The sequence below is a fragment of the Dreissena polymorpha genome, chromosome 4 (assembly GCF_020536995.1).
Source record: "Dreissena polymorpha isolate Duluth1 chromosome 4, UMN_Dpol_1.0, whole genome shotgun sequence".
NCBI lineage: Eukaryota > Metazoa > Mollusca > Bivalvia > Myida > Dreissenidae > Dreissena > Dreissena polymorpha.
Genome location: NC_068358.1, coordinates 54,006,343 through 54,022,985, shown reverse-complemented (window position 1 = coordinate 54,022,985; position 16,643 = coordinate 54,006,343). Strand labels below are relative to the sequence as shown.

Here is a 16,643-nt window from a genome sequence, read left to right as displayed (position 1 = left end):
GCAACATTTTATTCTGAAATAAACTAAAACATTTACAAGTTAAAAACCTTAACCCATTTATGCCTAGTGGTCTCTCCCATCCTTCTAAATTGGATCAATTTATTTCTAAAATTAGGGATGTCTTATATATTTTTTTCTATATTTCGAAAATTTCTTACAGAAATTCCTTTAAGCAAACAGCGCAAACCCTGATGAGACGCCGCATCATGCGGCATCTCATCTGGGTCTACGCTGTTTGCCAAGGCCTTTTTTCTAGACACTAGGCATAAATGGGTTGAAGGGTCAGATTGATGTTGTTTTCCCCTTTCTATAGATCTGTATTGAAACATGTATTTCCTTTTTCAAGCAGATAATTGTCTAGTAAAATGTTTTATGTAATAACGTAATAACGGGTTCGATTTCGGTAAGCGCTCAAGCGTTTGAGAGCGTGTTTAATGTACCGATTTACCCGTTATAAATAGCTGATGTTCTCTTTAATCGTATATTTTTGTGCATTTGCAGAATAACTAAATGGCATCAACCCCTTTACAAGTGTAATATGGTGTTAAACAAGTCCATAAAATCACCCGGAATATCGCGTAAATCTATATGCAGTCTATAGGCAAAGAAGCCATTTGGTGTTAGCTTGTCTAGGTTTTCTTCCCGCTGAGTCACGTGATTAAGTGGGCGAAGCGATCACTGATAAGGCGTCATGTCAATTATGCAACTCGGCCATTATCAACAACAAGGTGCCTGAACCACGTGTCTTTTTCGGCTATGTGTGGGACAATCGGATGTAAACAAAACGTCGCGTCAGGTAACGTTTTTGATAATTTCTTTATTATTTCAAAACCATTTTCAAAAAAACAAAGACGAGTGCCCGGTCATTGTCAAAAGACACAACTTTGGTAAGTTTGCGCTAAATTAATTAAGTAATTTTCAAAAAGTGCAACCGCGTGCTTGAAAACACACGAAGTGAAATGCTATGTGTGGTATATTTTTCATTCGATCAACAAAAACGTTGATTACAATGTTGTCGAGGGTTTTAAAAAATAGGGCGGACATTGTAATTCTTCATAGAGAAGCTACATACATTGTATGTTTGCGCAAATACATCTGATTCGGAGTGTGTGTATGAAAATGTAATGATGGTATGTGTGGGAATTTTTTTTTTAATGCTATGTGTGGTATACAAACTAATCTAGAGAATCGAAAGATTGACATTAACGTCAATAATATTTAAAGTCTGTCTGAATAACAAAAGTTGGTCAATAAACATTGTTGGTAGTGTTTTGCGCGCCTTAAATATGATAATCCTACGTTCATGTTACTCAAAATTATCATGACTGTCGATAACTTATATTCATATTTTGTTAACTTTTAGAATGCCATTTGTTTGCGAACAGTGTGGCAGAGAGGTCAAAACATGGTCGGGGATCTCCTAACACAAAGCCACCCACTTGGCAGAGACAGTAGCTGGATTCCTCGCCAATTTTGGCAGTCTACCAGATCCCCCTTCTTTGGCAGCTTAACAATAAGTCCTCTACGCCATTCTGATGGTACCTGTTCTTGTTCCCATATATTAGCGATGAGGCCTTGCAGGATGTCTATTGTTGTTTCTGGATCTGCTTTCAGGGCTTCAGGTGGAATGCTGTCTAGGCCAGGTGCTTTGTTGTTCTTCAGTTTCTGTACTGCCTTGATGAGCTCTTCTCTACTGATGGGCCCCATGTATATATTAAGGTCTTCCTTTGCCTCAATTACTTGTGGGCTTTTAACTGGTGTGCCATTTAGGAGTATTTTGAAGTGTTCGCTCCATCTCTCCAGTTGTTCTTTTGGACTAGTCAGTGTTTCTCCATTTAGGGATTTCACTGGTTTGCCAGAGCTCGTGCTTCTTCCTGCCAGTTTCCTTGAAATGTTGTATATCGTCCTCATGTCCCCTTTTTCTGCTGCGTTTTGTGCTTGTTCAGCCATCTGGTCTACCTGCTTGCTTTTATCTCTTCTTGCATTCTTCTTGACTTCCTTCCCTTTCTCTCTGTATTCCTCTTGCTGGGTCTGTGTTCTTGCCCTGGTCTTGGCTTGTAGTAGCCTGTGTCTAATATCTTTCTTCTATTCTATCAAGCTGATGGTTCCTTAATACAGCCAGCTCTTGTGTGTCTTCTTCCTGCACCCCAGTACTTCCTTGCCTGTGCTCTTGAAGACTTCCTTGACAGTGTCCCATTCGCCGTCCACAGTGGCTTCTTTGAGATTGGTGAGAGCTTGGAACCTATTAGATAGGGCGATGGTGAAGTCTTGACGCACTGGCCCTTCTTTTAGTTTAGAGGTATTGAAAAATGGCTGTCTTTGCAGACCCGATTTCTTCACTCTGGCGATCTTTACTCTGAGTTTGGCTATCGCCAGGTCGTGGTCTGAGCCTATGTCTACACCTCTGTATTCTCTTACATCAGCTAGGGTTCTTCTCCATCTTCTTGATATGGCAATGTGGTCAATTTGGTTCTCTGTTGCCATGTCTGTTGATCTCCAGGTCTTCTTGTGGATATCTCTGTGTGAGAAAATGGTACCCCCAATAGTACACCCAATGACAAGATCACTGTTGGCGCAGAAGTCCGTGTATAGTTCATCATTCTCATTCATAGTGCCCAAGCCTTCTCTTCCCATCACCATCTCTTTTTCTGTGTTGTCTGTGCCGACTTTTGCATTCATGTCTCCGCTGAAATTGACTATGTCTCTTCTTGGTGCTCTGTCAAGTACTCCTTGAAGCTGTTCATAGAACTCGTCTTTGGTGGCTTGTTCTGCTTGGTTTGTAGGAGCGTAGCACTGTATCAGTGTGACATTCTGGAATTTCGACTTAAAGCGAGCTGTCATCAATCTCTCGTTGATTGGCTCCCATTCTATAAGACACTTGTTCGCCTCCTTTCTGAGCATTAGCCCCACTCCATGATGGTGACCTTCTTCTTCTGGCAGTCCAGAGTACAGCAATGTATGACCGGATGCTAAGGTTATCTTTCCCGAAGATGTCCATCTTGTTTCGCACATGCCAAGTATCTCCAGCCCATACCTGTCCATTTTTCTTGCTGCTTGTGCCGCTTTTCCGGTTTCATAGAGTGTTCTCACATTCCAATTTCCAATCCGTAAGGCGTTCTTCGGTGAGAGTAAAGTCTGCAGATGAGTCTGCTTCATACGCTCTCTCCGGGGTCGATACCGCTGAATCCTCTGGTTTTCAGTAGTGTTGGTTTCTGTACCAGTGTGTTTTTTCACGGTGGGGGAGCTAGCCCCACGCGCAACCTTCCTCCTTTCTCAGCCGGGCTTAGGACCGTCCATGGCGGAGTTACCAAATTCAATAATCAGGTAGAAATATCAATCATTATATTTATTTAAAGACAATAAGAAAAACAAAGAAATATTATATTTCAACATAACATGCATGCTTTTATAAGAATTATGTTCGGTTAAACATAAATTGTTCAATCATTTCACGATTACTTTAGTATTCAATACTGTAACATTTGGTTAATTTGATATATTTTCAGGACAGACTAAAGTTTATGTTCTAGATTCTTACAAAACTGTGTTCAGATTAAATGCAGAACTGACGGGCAAATTCTTGTTTACCACACATAGCATTGAAAAATGTGTCCCACACATAGCGGTATAACATATATATACACACACTCCGAATTAGATGTATTTGCGCAAACATACAATGTAAGTAGCTTATCTATGAAGAATAACAATGTCCGTCCTATTTTTTAAACCCTCGACAATATTATAATCAATGTTTTTTGTTGATTGAACAAAAAAATATACCACACATAGCATTTCACTTCATGTGTTTTCAAACACGCGGTTGCACTTTTTGGAAATAATACTTAATTAATTTTGCGCAAACTTACCAAAGTTGTGTCTTTTGACAATGACCGGGCACTCGTCTTAGTTTTTTTCAAAATGATTTTGAAATAATGAAGAAATCATCAAAAACGTTACCTGAAGCGACGTTTTGTTTACATCCGATTGTCCCACACATAGCCGAAAAAGTCACGTGGTTCAGGCACCTTGAACAAGGTGATCGGGAACTGGCAGGGGCACTCGCTGAGCAACAACCAATTAACAGATTTATGTCAGTCTGTCAACTACGTCTGGTATACAGAATAACATCGAAATATACAATAAGGATCATAGTGTGCAAAACAATATGGGTAATATCGTTTAATCAAGTATTCGGATCCTCTTTTACGATTCGGACACTTAAACAGTATTTGGTTTCCGGATAATCGTTACCATCCCTAATTTTTGGTCATTATATCTATTCATTGGCAGAAAAAATAAATTGTGCTATCGAAACAGAAAAATTGTTGAGCATGATGTCTTGTAGCAGCTCTTGTGCACAAGGGAATTCTAAGCTATAATAGCATACAAATAAGGCTGATGAACTGTCTACAATAAATTTATAATCACGCGCCAAAGAGATACGACCATGGCACTATCTGCTTAGACATTTGAATGTTATGAAACAGACAGTATTTAAATACGAATCGTTTTGTGAATGTTCTGTACAACGTCTTTTGTGTGTGTGTTCAGCATGTCTTCTACAGTAGATGTATTGGTTGTTCTATATTTTCTAACGTAATTATTCCAGTTCTATTAATTTATTTTATCAGTCGGTGGGTATTTTCGTCACGATACTAAAAATAAGGGATTTCGTTTTAGACATAAATTGATTATTTTAAGTTCCATTGCATAAGTGCAAATATTTTAACATTTGTAAAAGAACTAGTTTATACATTTTCGTATTCTCCAAAGGTTTTGTCATGTGACCGTAGCTGCATTATGTCAGTAAGCAGAATTTGTCCCAGAATATTTATTAAATTACCGGTAATAGACTCATGAAAGTTTGGACAAATGTTGAATTTCGAATTCTAGCTTGAATTTCCAGCTATTTAGATTTGTTATTGCAAAGAGGTGTCTTTTGTTGGTACAACCACTTACAAATGTTGCCCATAAGTCTATGAATATAAACCTTCTCTACTGTCGTGCAATCAGTTGCTAGTGGAACGCCGAATTATCGTTGAAATGTCATAAAGTTGTCTTGACATTGCACTAGGGACATGAACGCCTTCGACAGTTGACCCGTACCTACCTCACCTTGACGTCACGTTTTTGCGACGAATCGTTATAATACCACGTTGGTCTGCTTATTAAGTCACTTCAGTAAAGAGAGACAAGCAGCAGGTTTCGTAACAACCTTCTTATTGTTGTTGCAGATACAACGCGTCACCCGCCGAGCCTTGCGCATGCAAACACCAACTTTGAATCGATGAACAGTTAATATATTAGTTAGGTATGTTACTAGATTTTATAGAACTAACAAGAAATATCTTTAAAAAAAGATATACGGCGTTGATTGTGGTTGGAGTTGATGAAAGGTAAAGAGTTCAATGAATGAAATCAAAGATAGCGAATGTCTTTTTCTGTGTAGTTCTTAGCTGCATCACACGCAGTACGGGATGTTACGCGGAGTTTTCGCGTCTTATTTTACATTATTACATATTGCTGGTCATAAACTTATACATACAAACATAAAACCAAAAGAAGAATGGAAGTAAAATTAAAACATATGAGTCAACCGGCCATACGCGAAGTATCCGTACATATTTTAAATATTTATACGCGCGTTCGTCGAACAAACCTGTTTTAGTGGTTTGTCGGGCATTGCTTTTTGATTCGATTATTAACAGTTTCGAGAATCATCGCGCTCATGCTTAACACATTAGTCAATATGGTGGAATAATTATTTTAAAATTTATCAAAACTAATTAATATTTATCATGGTATTGTTGAAAACACATTAAGAATCTATTATCACTAAAGTCATTAACAAAATTCTTACGTAGAATTTTGCATGCAGTTTAGTAGTATTTTAGACGGACTCGACCTTCGTTGCAATTCTGCAAAATCTTATAGACAAGTAATATAAATATATATAACCATTTTAAATGATACTTACCAACTTCAAAGTCTGCCACGAAGCCTTCTACCTCGACGTTGCCTACGCATTCCACTACGGCCCGGAAGATCTGTTCGTAGTCGGCCTGTGTTCGACGGCTCATCAAAACGCACATTAGTGGTAGCTGTTTGCTGGCACCCTCTCTCTCCACGAATGCGTTTATTGTGAACAGCTGCCCACTTCTCTTGAATGGTTCGCCAATAACCTGAAAATTGAAAGAACAAAATTGTACATTTAACCTTCTATTCTTCAAAGCCCCGCCTTTACTCAATATTAAGATGCATCTGGCTTACTGAAAAATATAAATATATAAACTATATATACACTAACTTACCTTAAATGTCCCGTCAACGAACCATCTCTTCGCCTGACGCAGGATGTCGAGCTGATATGCAGTCGCGAAGACAAAGCGCCGCTGTGCATCGAACTGGATGTCCTTCACAAGGAACTCATCAGAATTGATGAAGTCGGCGTCAACCTGATTAGGGAAATGCTTATAATTGTTTAATATTTATATAAACATTTTGCTGCTATATATATGAATATCTAAAAATAACAGGTACGTTTTTTTTTTACTTTTAATTACATTTACACTTACTTCGAAGTCAAGAGTGTCTGGCTCTTTAGGACGCAGACGGGAGCGGGCGTTGTTCACCGCTCTCTTTAGCAGGTTGACTCGGGGCCGAACGACGTCATCCTCACCACACTCTTCCGTAAGAACGTTCTCCGCAATGGTGCGGGCCGGAACGAAGACGCCGGTCTTCGCTGCTGCTCTGGCCTGAGGAGTCATCACAGGTTATACAATACTAGTATATACCTGACTGAAACACATAAATAATCATATCATCACAGTTTAATATTTTACTTTCAAACAGTCAAAAATCAATCATTAACTTGGATAATATAAGAATACGAGCCTCGCTCTGTGAAAAGGGGGTTTAATGTATGTGCGTAAAGTGTTGTCCCAGATTAGCCAGTGCAGTTTGCACAGGCTAATCAGGGACGACACTTTCCTCCATAACTGGATTTATGCAAGAGCCTTTTTTACTTCCAAGCATAGAATACACTCGGAAAGTGTCTGTAAGTGAAAAAGTATAGATTAAAATGACATACCTCATCACTAGGGACACTCACTTCTAGCAGTGGCATTGGGCGATCGTCACCGGCATCGTCGTCGTCGTCAACCTGGGGAACTGTGGCCTATGTAGAAATTGTGCCATAACCAGAATTAATATGACTATTTAATATATATGATTATAAAATATCAGCATAACTATTCAATGATAGTACAAGATATTGTATGGCTTTTCTGGTGTACCATGAGGCCTTTTTGGTTCACTTATGCGGCCTTTTTGGGAAAGCCTTTTTGGTAAGGCCTTTTTGGTAAACGGCCTTTCTGGTACTATACCGGATTTATATTTATAGCATTTCGTAAGCGCGCGGTGTAGAATAATCGCGTACATTTAACACATATCGACACATTTCAATCAAGTACTGTAGGGATATTTGTTCTCTTACAGTCGTCGCATATGTCATGATGCAACAAGCAAAATCAACGGAAGACCCGACATCCCATCTCGACCAGTTGAAAGAACATTTTAGCATTTTCAAGAAAGGCGACGTCTACTTAGCCGAAAATTATAGACCCGTCTCCCTAACCTGTGTAACATGCAAGCTTCTAGAACATATCATTTGCAAACATATCCTAAACCACCTGGAAAACAACAACATCTTAACTAAACTTAACCATGGTTTCCGGACCGGATTCTCATGTGAAACACAACTACCGACCACTGTCCATGACCTTCTCTCCAACTATGACTCGGGCACGCAGATAGATATGGCTATCCTGGATTTCAGCAAGGCCTTCGATACGGTCCCGCATAAAAAGCTCCTGCATAAACTGAAGCAGTATGGCGTCACTGGTAGCATAAACCACTGGCTCGAGGACTTCCTTACAGAAAGGAGCATGAATATTGTTGTGGAGGGAGAGAAATCAAACCCGGTAACAGTCGACTCCAGTGTTCCACAGGGCTCAGTCCTTGGCCCTCTGCTATTCCTCTGCCACATAAATGACCTACCCGATTCAGTTAAGTCCTCGGTCCGCCTATTTGCAGATGACTGTTTACTTTACCGACCCATCAGAAGTCGCCATTACCATGAAATTTTTCAACAAGATCTAAACAAACTTGAAACCTGGGCCACCACATGGGGCATGCAATTCAACGCCAAAAAAATGCTACATCCTGACCATTAACCAGAAAACCTCAAAAATTTACCAACTCGAAAACCACATCCTTCAACAGGTCCCAGAAAACCCATACCTCGGAGTGACAATATCAGAAGACCTAACTTGGAGCTCACACATAAATAAGATCACCAAAAAAGCAAATTCTACACTTGGCTTTCTAAGACGCAACCTGAAACACTGCCCCGAATCCTTCCGTAAAACAGCATACTTTGCCTTAATTAGAACTACTCTAGAATATAGCTCCATTGTCTGGGATCCACTCCTTCAAAAAGACATTGATAAAATTGAAAAGATCCAAAAACAATCGGCGAGGTTCATAACTGGCGACTACTACACCAAAACACCAGTCTGCGTGACAGACATGCTGAAGAGTATGAAGATCCCACCTCTCCAGGTAAAAAGGAAGGCAAACAGACTGATCTTCTTCTTCAAGGCGGTTGAGGGGCTGGTGCCAGCAATGCCTAGCCAAGATTTCCTAACCCCAGTCCGGCAATCCAAGCGTAGAATTACCCCTAAACATTTCAAAGACTTCAAAGCAAACAATATCGTTGAACAATACTCAGTTAAAAACTCTAAATGTTTCACACCAATCCAGTGCAAAACTCAACTATATAGAAACTAATTTTTCCCAAAGACATTAATTGAATGGAACAATCTTGATGAAAGTGTTGTTCGCGCAGACACAGTTGACACGTTCAGATCAACTGTCCTACAGTGGGACTAACCACCCTCGCCTCCGTTGCGCCTACGCCGAAAGGTCCTGCAACGTACCTATCCAGATCCAGATCCAGGTAAGATTCTCCAATATGTTGTTTGTGTTATAAACTAAAAGACATGTCGTGTTAACGTTATTGACGGCTGTTTATTGTAGCAGTTATCAATTCGGATGGAATTTATTCGGATACTTTAGTAAACAACCCTTCCAAAGTTGTTTTCGTAGCTATTGTGCGAGATTTTATCAAGTATAGTTTGCTTAAATATGAGATGGAAAGCTTAAACAATTACAATCCGACACTGGCGTAAAGATACAAAAATTGCAAACTGTTAACTGTATTAAATTTTATGGCAATCTAAATAGCCACCGAGGCATTCATGTGTAGGTTGCTTAACCCTTTACCCCTTAGATACGTCTTTTAACACATTTGTAGTTACTTCGAAAGTTAAAATCAATTAAAGAGTTTTCTTACTAAATTCAAGTTTTAAAGGCTTCATTTCCAACCCTAAGATATTGATGAGCAGCGAACAGTATAAAACCTGAACAGACTGCAAGTAACTTACAGGCTGTTCTGGTTTTATGCTGGTTGCAAAAGTCATTTTCACTTTGCTTCTATAAGAGAAAGGGTTAAGGACATATCACTTTCGGAAATGGTCAGAAGTGGTTGGGGTAATGTAAAACAATAATTCCTTATATTAACATTCTTTTAAAGTTTCGAACAATGTGCACAATTAAAATAATACATACTTCAGTGATACATGAACTAGTTGTAATGAAATATTTCAAAAATAGTAAATAATCACATGTTTTCACGTTATAAACCCACCTTTTTCTTTGGCCTTGTAAGTCCTTTATTTCTTATTTTGTTATCCCCCCGCCATAGGCGGAGGGATATTGTTTTGGCGTTGTCCGTCCGTCCTTCTGTCTTTTCGCCCGGAGCCATATCTTGGAAGTGCTTTGGCGGATTGCATTGAAACTTGGTATGAGTATGTATATGAATAAGAGGATGATGCACGCCAAATAGCATTGTACACCATCAGTTAATAACAGAGTAATGGCCCTTTGTATCTTGAATAAATGCTTTTTTGTGTGTCCGGAGCCATATATTGGAAGTGTTTTGGCGGATTTCATTGAAACTTGGTATGAGTATATATATGGATAAGAGCATGATGCACGCAAAATGGCATTGTACACCATCTGTTAATAACGGAGTTATGGCCCTTTGTATCTTGAAAAAATCCTTTTTTGAGTGTCAAATATAATACTTTTGTGTCCAGAAGCATATTGGCGGGGGATATCAATTCAACGAATTTGCTTGTTCATAAATCCAATGACACCAGCTGGAACCTACACTACTGATGACGATAATGCGTAGTGAATTGTATATATTTTATGTGTAAAATGATAAATTTACTTGCGTTATTTATAGAGTGTATATCGTTATGTCACCTATTTTCGCGATGTACTTTCGATTTCACATTGCGAAATTTTATTACCGAATATACTGAAAATATTAACTTTTTTCAAGTACCGTAATGTAATATACCAGTCGTGATATTTTAATCAATATAAACTAATAATTGTAAAAAAAATACGGTATTTTAGAACTTTTTTTTCGTCATTCGTGGTTGACCGTCCCTTTAACTTAAATAAAATGTGTGATAAGCGTCATTATATTTTAGTAAAGTGCCAATAATGAGAAACGATACAATTTAGACTAGTGTTTTTTTCAGTAAGACCGGCAATTGACATATTCCTATCAATCCTCCTTAGATTGTTCGATCATATTCGTATAGCCATGTAGTGATCAGATTATGTACTTTTGGGGTCTTAAAGGGGGCCTTTTCACGTTTATTGACAAAATGGAAAAAAGTTGTTTCAGATTCGCAAATTTTCGTTTTATATTATGTTATGATATTTGTGAGGAAACAGTAATACTGATCATTTACCAGGCTCTAAAATAGCCAATATATGCATCATTTGACGATTTAAAAACCTGAAAGTTATAAAGCGTTGCAACGCGAAACGATTGAATTATTTGGGGAGTTCTGTTGTTATATTTTTTGAAATTACAAGGATTGCTTCTATAAAGTATAAAATGCTTTCAACATTGCGTGAGCGCGGATGGCTGAGTGTCTAAATTGTATATACTTTTACTCCAGGACTCCAAGGGTCAGTGGTTCGAGCCCAGTTCAGGGTTACTTTTTTATGCCCCCCTTCGAAGAAGAAGGCGTATATTGTTTTGCACATGTCGGTCGGTACGTCGGTCCGTCCGTCGGTCAGTCCGTCCACCAGATGGTTTGCGGATGATTACTCAAGAACAGTAAGGCCTAGGATCATGAAACTTCGTAGGTACATTGATCATGACTGGCAGATGACCCCTATTGATTTTCAGGTCGCTAGGTCAAAGGTCAAGGTCACGGTGATTCAAAATAGTAAAATGGCTTCCGGATGATAACTCAGGAATGCTTAGGCCTAGGATCATGAAACTTCATAGGTTTATTGATTATGACTGGCAGATGACTCCTATTGATCTTCAGGTCACTAGGTCAAAGGTAAAGGTCACAGTGACTCGAAACAGTAAAATGGTTTCCGGATGAAAACTCAAGGATGCTTACGCCTAAGATCATGAAACTTCCTAGATACATTGATAATGACTGGCAGATGACCCCTATTGATTTTCAGGTCACTAGGTCAAAGGTCAAGGTCACAGTGACTCGAAACCGTAAAATGGTTTCCGGATGATAACTCAAGAATGCTTATGCCTAGGATCATGAACTTCATAGGTACATTGATTATGACTGGCAGAGGGTCACTAGGTCAAAGGTCAAGGTCACAGTGAATCAAATCAGTAAAATGGTTTCCTGATGATAACTCAAGAACTTTTAGGCCTAGGATCATGAAACTTCATAGGTACATTTATCATGACTGGCGGATGACCCCTATTGATTTACAGGTCACTAGGTCAAAGGTCAAGGTCACAGTTACAAAAAACGTATTTACAAAATGGCTGCCACTACAACGGACAGTCCATATGGGGGGCATGCATGTTTTACAAACAGCCCTTGTTCTTTTTTCTTTTAAAATTTATTCTCTATTTTTTACTGAGGCTTTTTATTACCAATGTTTACAATATCAAGCATTTTATGACAAACTTCAAAACATGCAAAAAATCTGTGAAAAGGCCCTTTAAGTTTAAGATGACAGATGGCTATTAGGTATTTAACATGGTATCAAACTAATTAGTGCAGGAAGTCTTTGTTTCGCAAATTAATTCACTTCATGAAAGTTGGTTACTCGTAAACAAACATTTAGTATATTCTACAGTAAACACATATATAATATTGCTCTTGATGAGAACATGATGCTAGTGCTTGTACGTGCGTTTGTCGCGGTAGGTCTATATACATATAAATATTTATAGATCGTTCTCTGGCGATTTCACCAAAACGATCAAGTAAAATAATCAATTAAAATAATTAATGAATTAAATATCCTTAACTTATTTTATTGGATCACAACTCAATTTTCTTTCACATTATTTATAATTGCTATAATTTACATGTTACAACATCCAGTTACTGCAAGTAACTGATTTTATTTAAAGATATGTATTCTTAAACAATTGGAAAATTAATATTATAAAGGTCGTAGAAGATATATTTATTTCCATTCGATTATTCAGGAAAACACGTATACTGCACGATACACATTATCTTATTAAATGACTAAGAGTTCCTTCGGAACACGCATACTTTTTATGCACCCGGTAGGGTGGCATATAGAAGTTGAACTGTCCGTCAGTCTGTCCGTCTGTCTGTCCGTCCGTCCGTCTGTCCGAAAACTTTAACATTGGCCATAGCTTTTGTAATATTGAAGATAGCAACTTGATATTTGGCATACATATGTATCTCATGGAGTTGCACATTTTGAGGGTTGACGGTCAAGGTTAAGGTCATCCTTCATGGTCAAATGTCGAAAAAAACAAATCCAAGGGAAGTAACAAGCTTTAAAGTGAGATAATTTCTATTTATCATTTGGCAGGTACAGATCATTTTTACATGGGAAGTAATTTTTTAAAGGGATATAATAAGAAACAAAAATATATCAAAGCGGTGCAGAAGGGGGCATTGTGTTCCTGACAAACACATCTCTTGTTTTTTTTTTTTAAATATATTAACTAAGAATTTGAAACATAAAAATTTACACAATCAAAAAGTCACTTCAACTGTAAAATGTCAAATTAAGCACAAATAATTTTGGTGTTGTCCGTATTTCTGTCCGTCCAAAACTTTTAGCTATGGCGGGGGATATTAACTCAACGAATTTTTTGTTGACTGAACATTTAAATGTCTGTTGAGGCAATGATTGAATCCGAGCCTCCAATAAGTCAGTCAGTCAATTCGTTTCATCAAGAGAGTCAACTTTGACAGAAATCGATATCGGGAACGTGAAAATGTTCGATTGTCAGTTAAACAAAATATATTACAATAAACATGGTTATTGATTGGTCTTTGGTTTAATATCAACTCGATGATGTTTGGAACCATTCTTATTTCTTAAGGCCCTTCTTTTTTGTTGCACATATTTGGCTACATTTGATAAAAATGGAGTACTGTTACGCGCTGGACACATTTGACTGCGTTTTATGCTCCCAATTGGATGGCATATAACAGTCGCACTGTCCGCCGGTCTGTTTGTCAGTCCATCAGGCATTCCGTTTGGCGGAGTTTTTTTACGCAACACTTTCAGATATATGAGCTGAATTCTGGTATGCCTAGCTACATGACATGCAGATAGATCCATTGATTTTTGGCGAAGTATAAATGGGCATTTGAATTGGAAATTTTCTCTAGTATAACCGTTTTCTAGAGAGTTCTCTACGCAACGCTGTCTGATATTGAGGTTATTTTTGGTATGCGTGTCTACCTACATAACTTATAGATGAAGTGTGAGCTTCGTTTCAGTCCATTGATTTTTGGAGAAGTAATGTTCATTGGACTTTTTTCACTATAAAAGCTGCTGTGCGGCTTCATAGCGAAGTATTGGGTATTATAACACAGGTCTTGTTCTATTATATCAATGTCATAGCTGAAACATTTCCGTAATATATTCATATACTGTAATTTAGCATAAGGCGCCAGAAGCTTATTACATGTTATGACAAATACTGCTTTATAAAAGCTCAAGAGAATTCGATAGTCGCATATTTACATGTATGTTTTTACGTATGTGTTTTTCCAATTTCATATGTGTTTTTTCTACTTACAATCGACTATTATTTACTTTAACCAATTTATAAAAAAATGTGACGAAACTTCGACACAAATGTAAGTAGGACGAAATAGTATTGTGACGAAATCTCCTTAATTCCACTGGTACATATTTTTGCAGTCATAAAAAAAACATTGCAGTTAGAACAATAAAACTATTCAGCAACCCTGCGGTTTAATGGCTTTTACTAAAATCTTGAGGAATTTCATCCGTACCTCCATACCTCAAAGAGAGCCCGCTCATATTGCATTTTGAGAGTGCTTTTTGTTTCGTCCCTGAGTTCTTTAAACAAAAATAAACTGCAACAAGTTTATTTTGTCATGAAAGGGTTTTGTATTAACTGTGCATGTACTTAATACTAGAAGCTCCATATATCAGCCTTTTTTTCATGAAGCAAAATGTTGGATAAAGACAAAGGGCTTGTATAATGAAGTGGTTATTTTGATTAAACATTTTTAAGTGCCTTGTCTTATGGTGTTAACATTCTTATAAAAATTCACAATTTATGAAATGAAATCTAACTTTTATATAAATTTGTTGGCACATTACTTTTTGAAAACATTTAAACGCTTGTCCTCGAAAAGTTTTCATTTTATTACAGTGTGTTACACGTGTTGAGTTAGCAATGCTGTTCAGTGAATATCATATCTATTTCAGGTATTTGACATGGTCTTTCATCGCTAGTTTTACACCAGTCGCCCTTGGAAGTGTTCTGGCATTTAAAGCGTTTGGAAGTTTCTCCATCGTCATTTTTCTGATAACATCATTGACTGCGCTTTCTGTGCATGCAGCTGGAAACTTGGTCAACACTTATGTTGATTACCAGAGAGGAATAGACAACAAATCCAGTGATGACAGGACACTCGTTGACAAGATACTGAATCCAGAAGAAATCTAATGGCTGGCAATGGTGTTATACTCAGTGGGAATAGTTGGATTTCTATATCTGAGTTTTATATCCGATGCACCAATAAAACATCTTGATTAATATTTTTCCGTGGATTGTCTGGAAACTTTTTATACACAGGAGGACTTGGCTTCAAGTACATGGCATTGGGTGATGTCACTGTGTTTCTAACATTTGGACCAGTGTCAGTCATGTTTGCATTCCTGGGGCAGGCGGGGAGAATCTCATTTACCTCTCTTCTGTATGCAATACCTCTGGTCCTGCATATAATAGGTATACTTCATGCTAACAATACGCGTGACATGGATTCGGACAAGAAAGCAAACATTTTTACTGTTGCGATTCTTCTGGGAAGGACAGGCTCATACCTGGTTTTCACAATATTGATATTCCTGCCGTACCTCATGTTGTTCCAGTGTGTGTGACATGTCTCATGGTGGATGATTCTTCTAGTGCTTACAGTACAAGAAGCGTTCAACATTGAAAGGCAGTTTAGAGCTAGGCAGCTTAACAATATACCACATAAAGTAGCTAAACTGAACTTTTAGATGGGCATTCTCTATGTGCTTGCACTGTTCCTTACTGACACCAAATTGCTTCACACGTTATTGTAGGCATATATTGGCGAAATTGATGGGTGATTGATTATAATTCCATGTTGAATTGAAATACAGCTGTTGTTAAGTTAGTCTTCTAATAAATTTCTTAACAGTATTCATTCATATGTATGTTTTTAAATTGTTTCATGAGTATAGATATTAGATGGATGGAATGTACCATTAGTCTATTTGTTTGTTCATTTGAGGACAACGTGCTCATAGTTAAGTTTGTTATCAATTTTTGGATAATTCTTTTCTGCACACTATTTTCTAAATACATCAATTGATACAACCACCTGGGGTAAATAGAACAGCTGAGCTTCTCAGATGTGTCTCTGGATTTCGTAAACCGTATGTAACGGTGTGGTTAAGTACACTTTGTACAAAAAGAAACGTTAGAAATATACTATTAAAATTAACAGTGTATCTGTTCCTGAGCACAGCACTTCTCTTAATTGAGATCAACCTACCTATGAAGTTTCTAGATGATAGCTTTCATAGTCTTCGGAGTTAAGCTCTGGACAACAATCAAGTACGAACACTAGCACATGCCAATAATTCCATAAACTTGTGTGAGATGCAGAGTAATGGTTTTTGTGCATGGTACTTTCCCTAAATGAGATCAATATACTTACAAAAAATCTGATGTAGGATTTTACTCTTAACGAAAATCAGATTTTGCAAATAAACAAAGAGCAACAATTTGCTAAGTATGAAATGCAGATAAACGGATCTTGTGCACTGTGCTTTCACTCAATGAGATCTATCTTGTAGGGAGTCTCATGCTGAATTGTTTAATAGTTTTATAGCTTATGACAAGGAAAAGCAAGAAGGAACAGATGCTGCTGACAAAGGTAATACACATAATGCCATATATCCTCTGACTGACGAGTAAAGCAGAGCACAAATGATGTTTT

General features: G+C 37.8%; 1 pseudogene; it reads left to right on the top strand.

Annotated features, from left to right (window-relative positions):
- The first annotated feature begins 7,820 nt into the window (after positions 1–7,820).
- Positions 7,821–15,866, top strand: LOC127878431 (ubiA prenyltransferase domain-containing protein 1-like; annotated as a pseudogene).
- Positions 15,867–16,643: the final 777 nt, after the last annotated feature.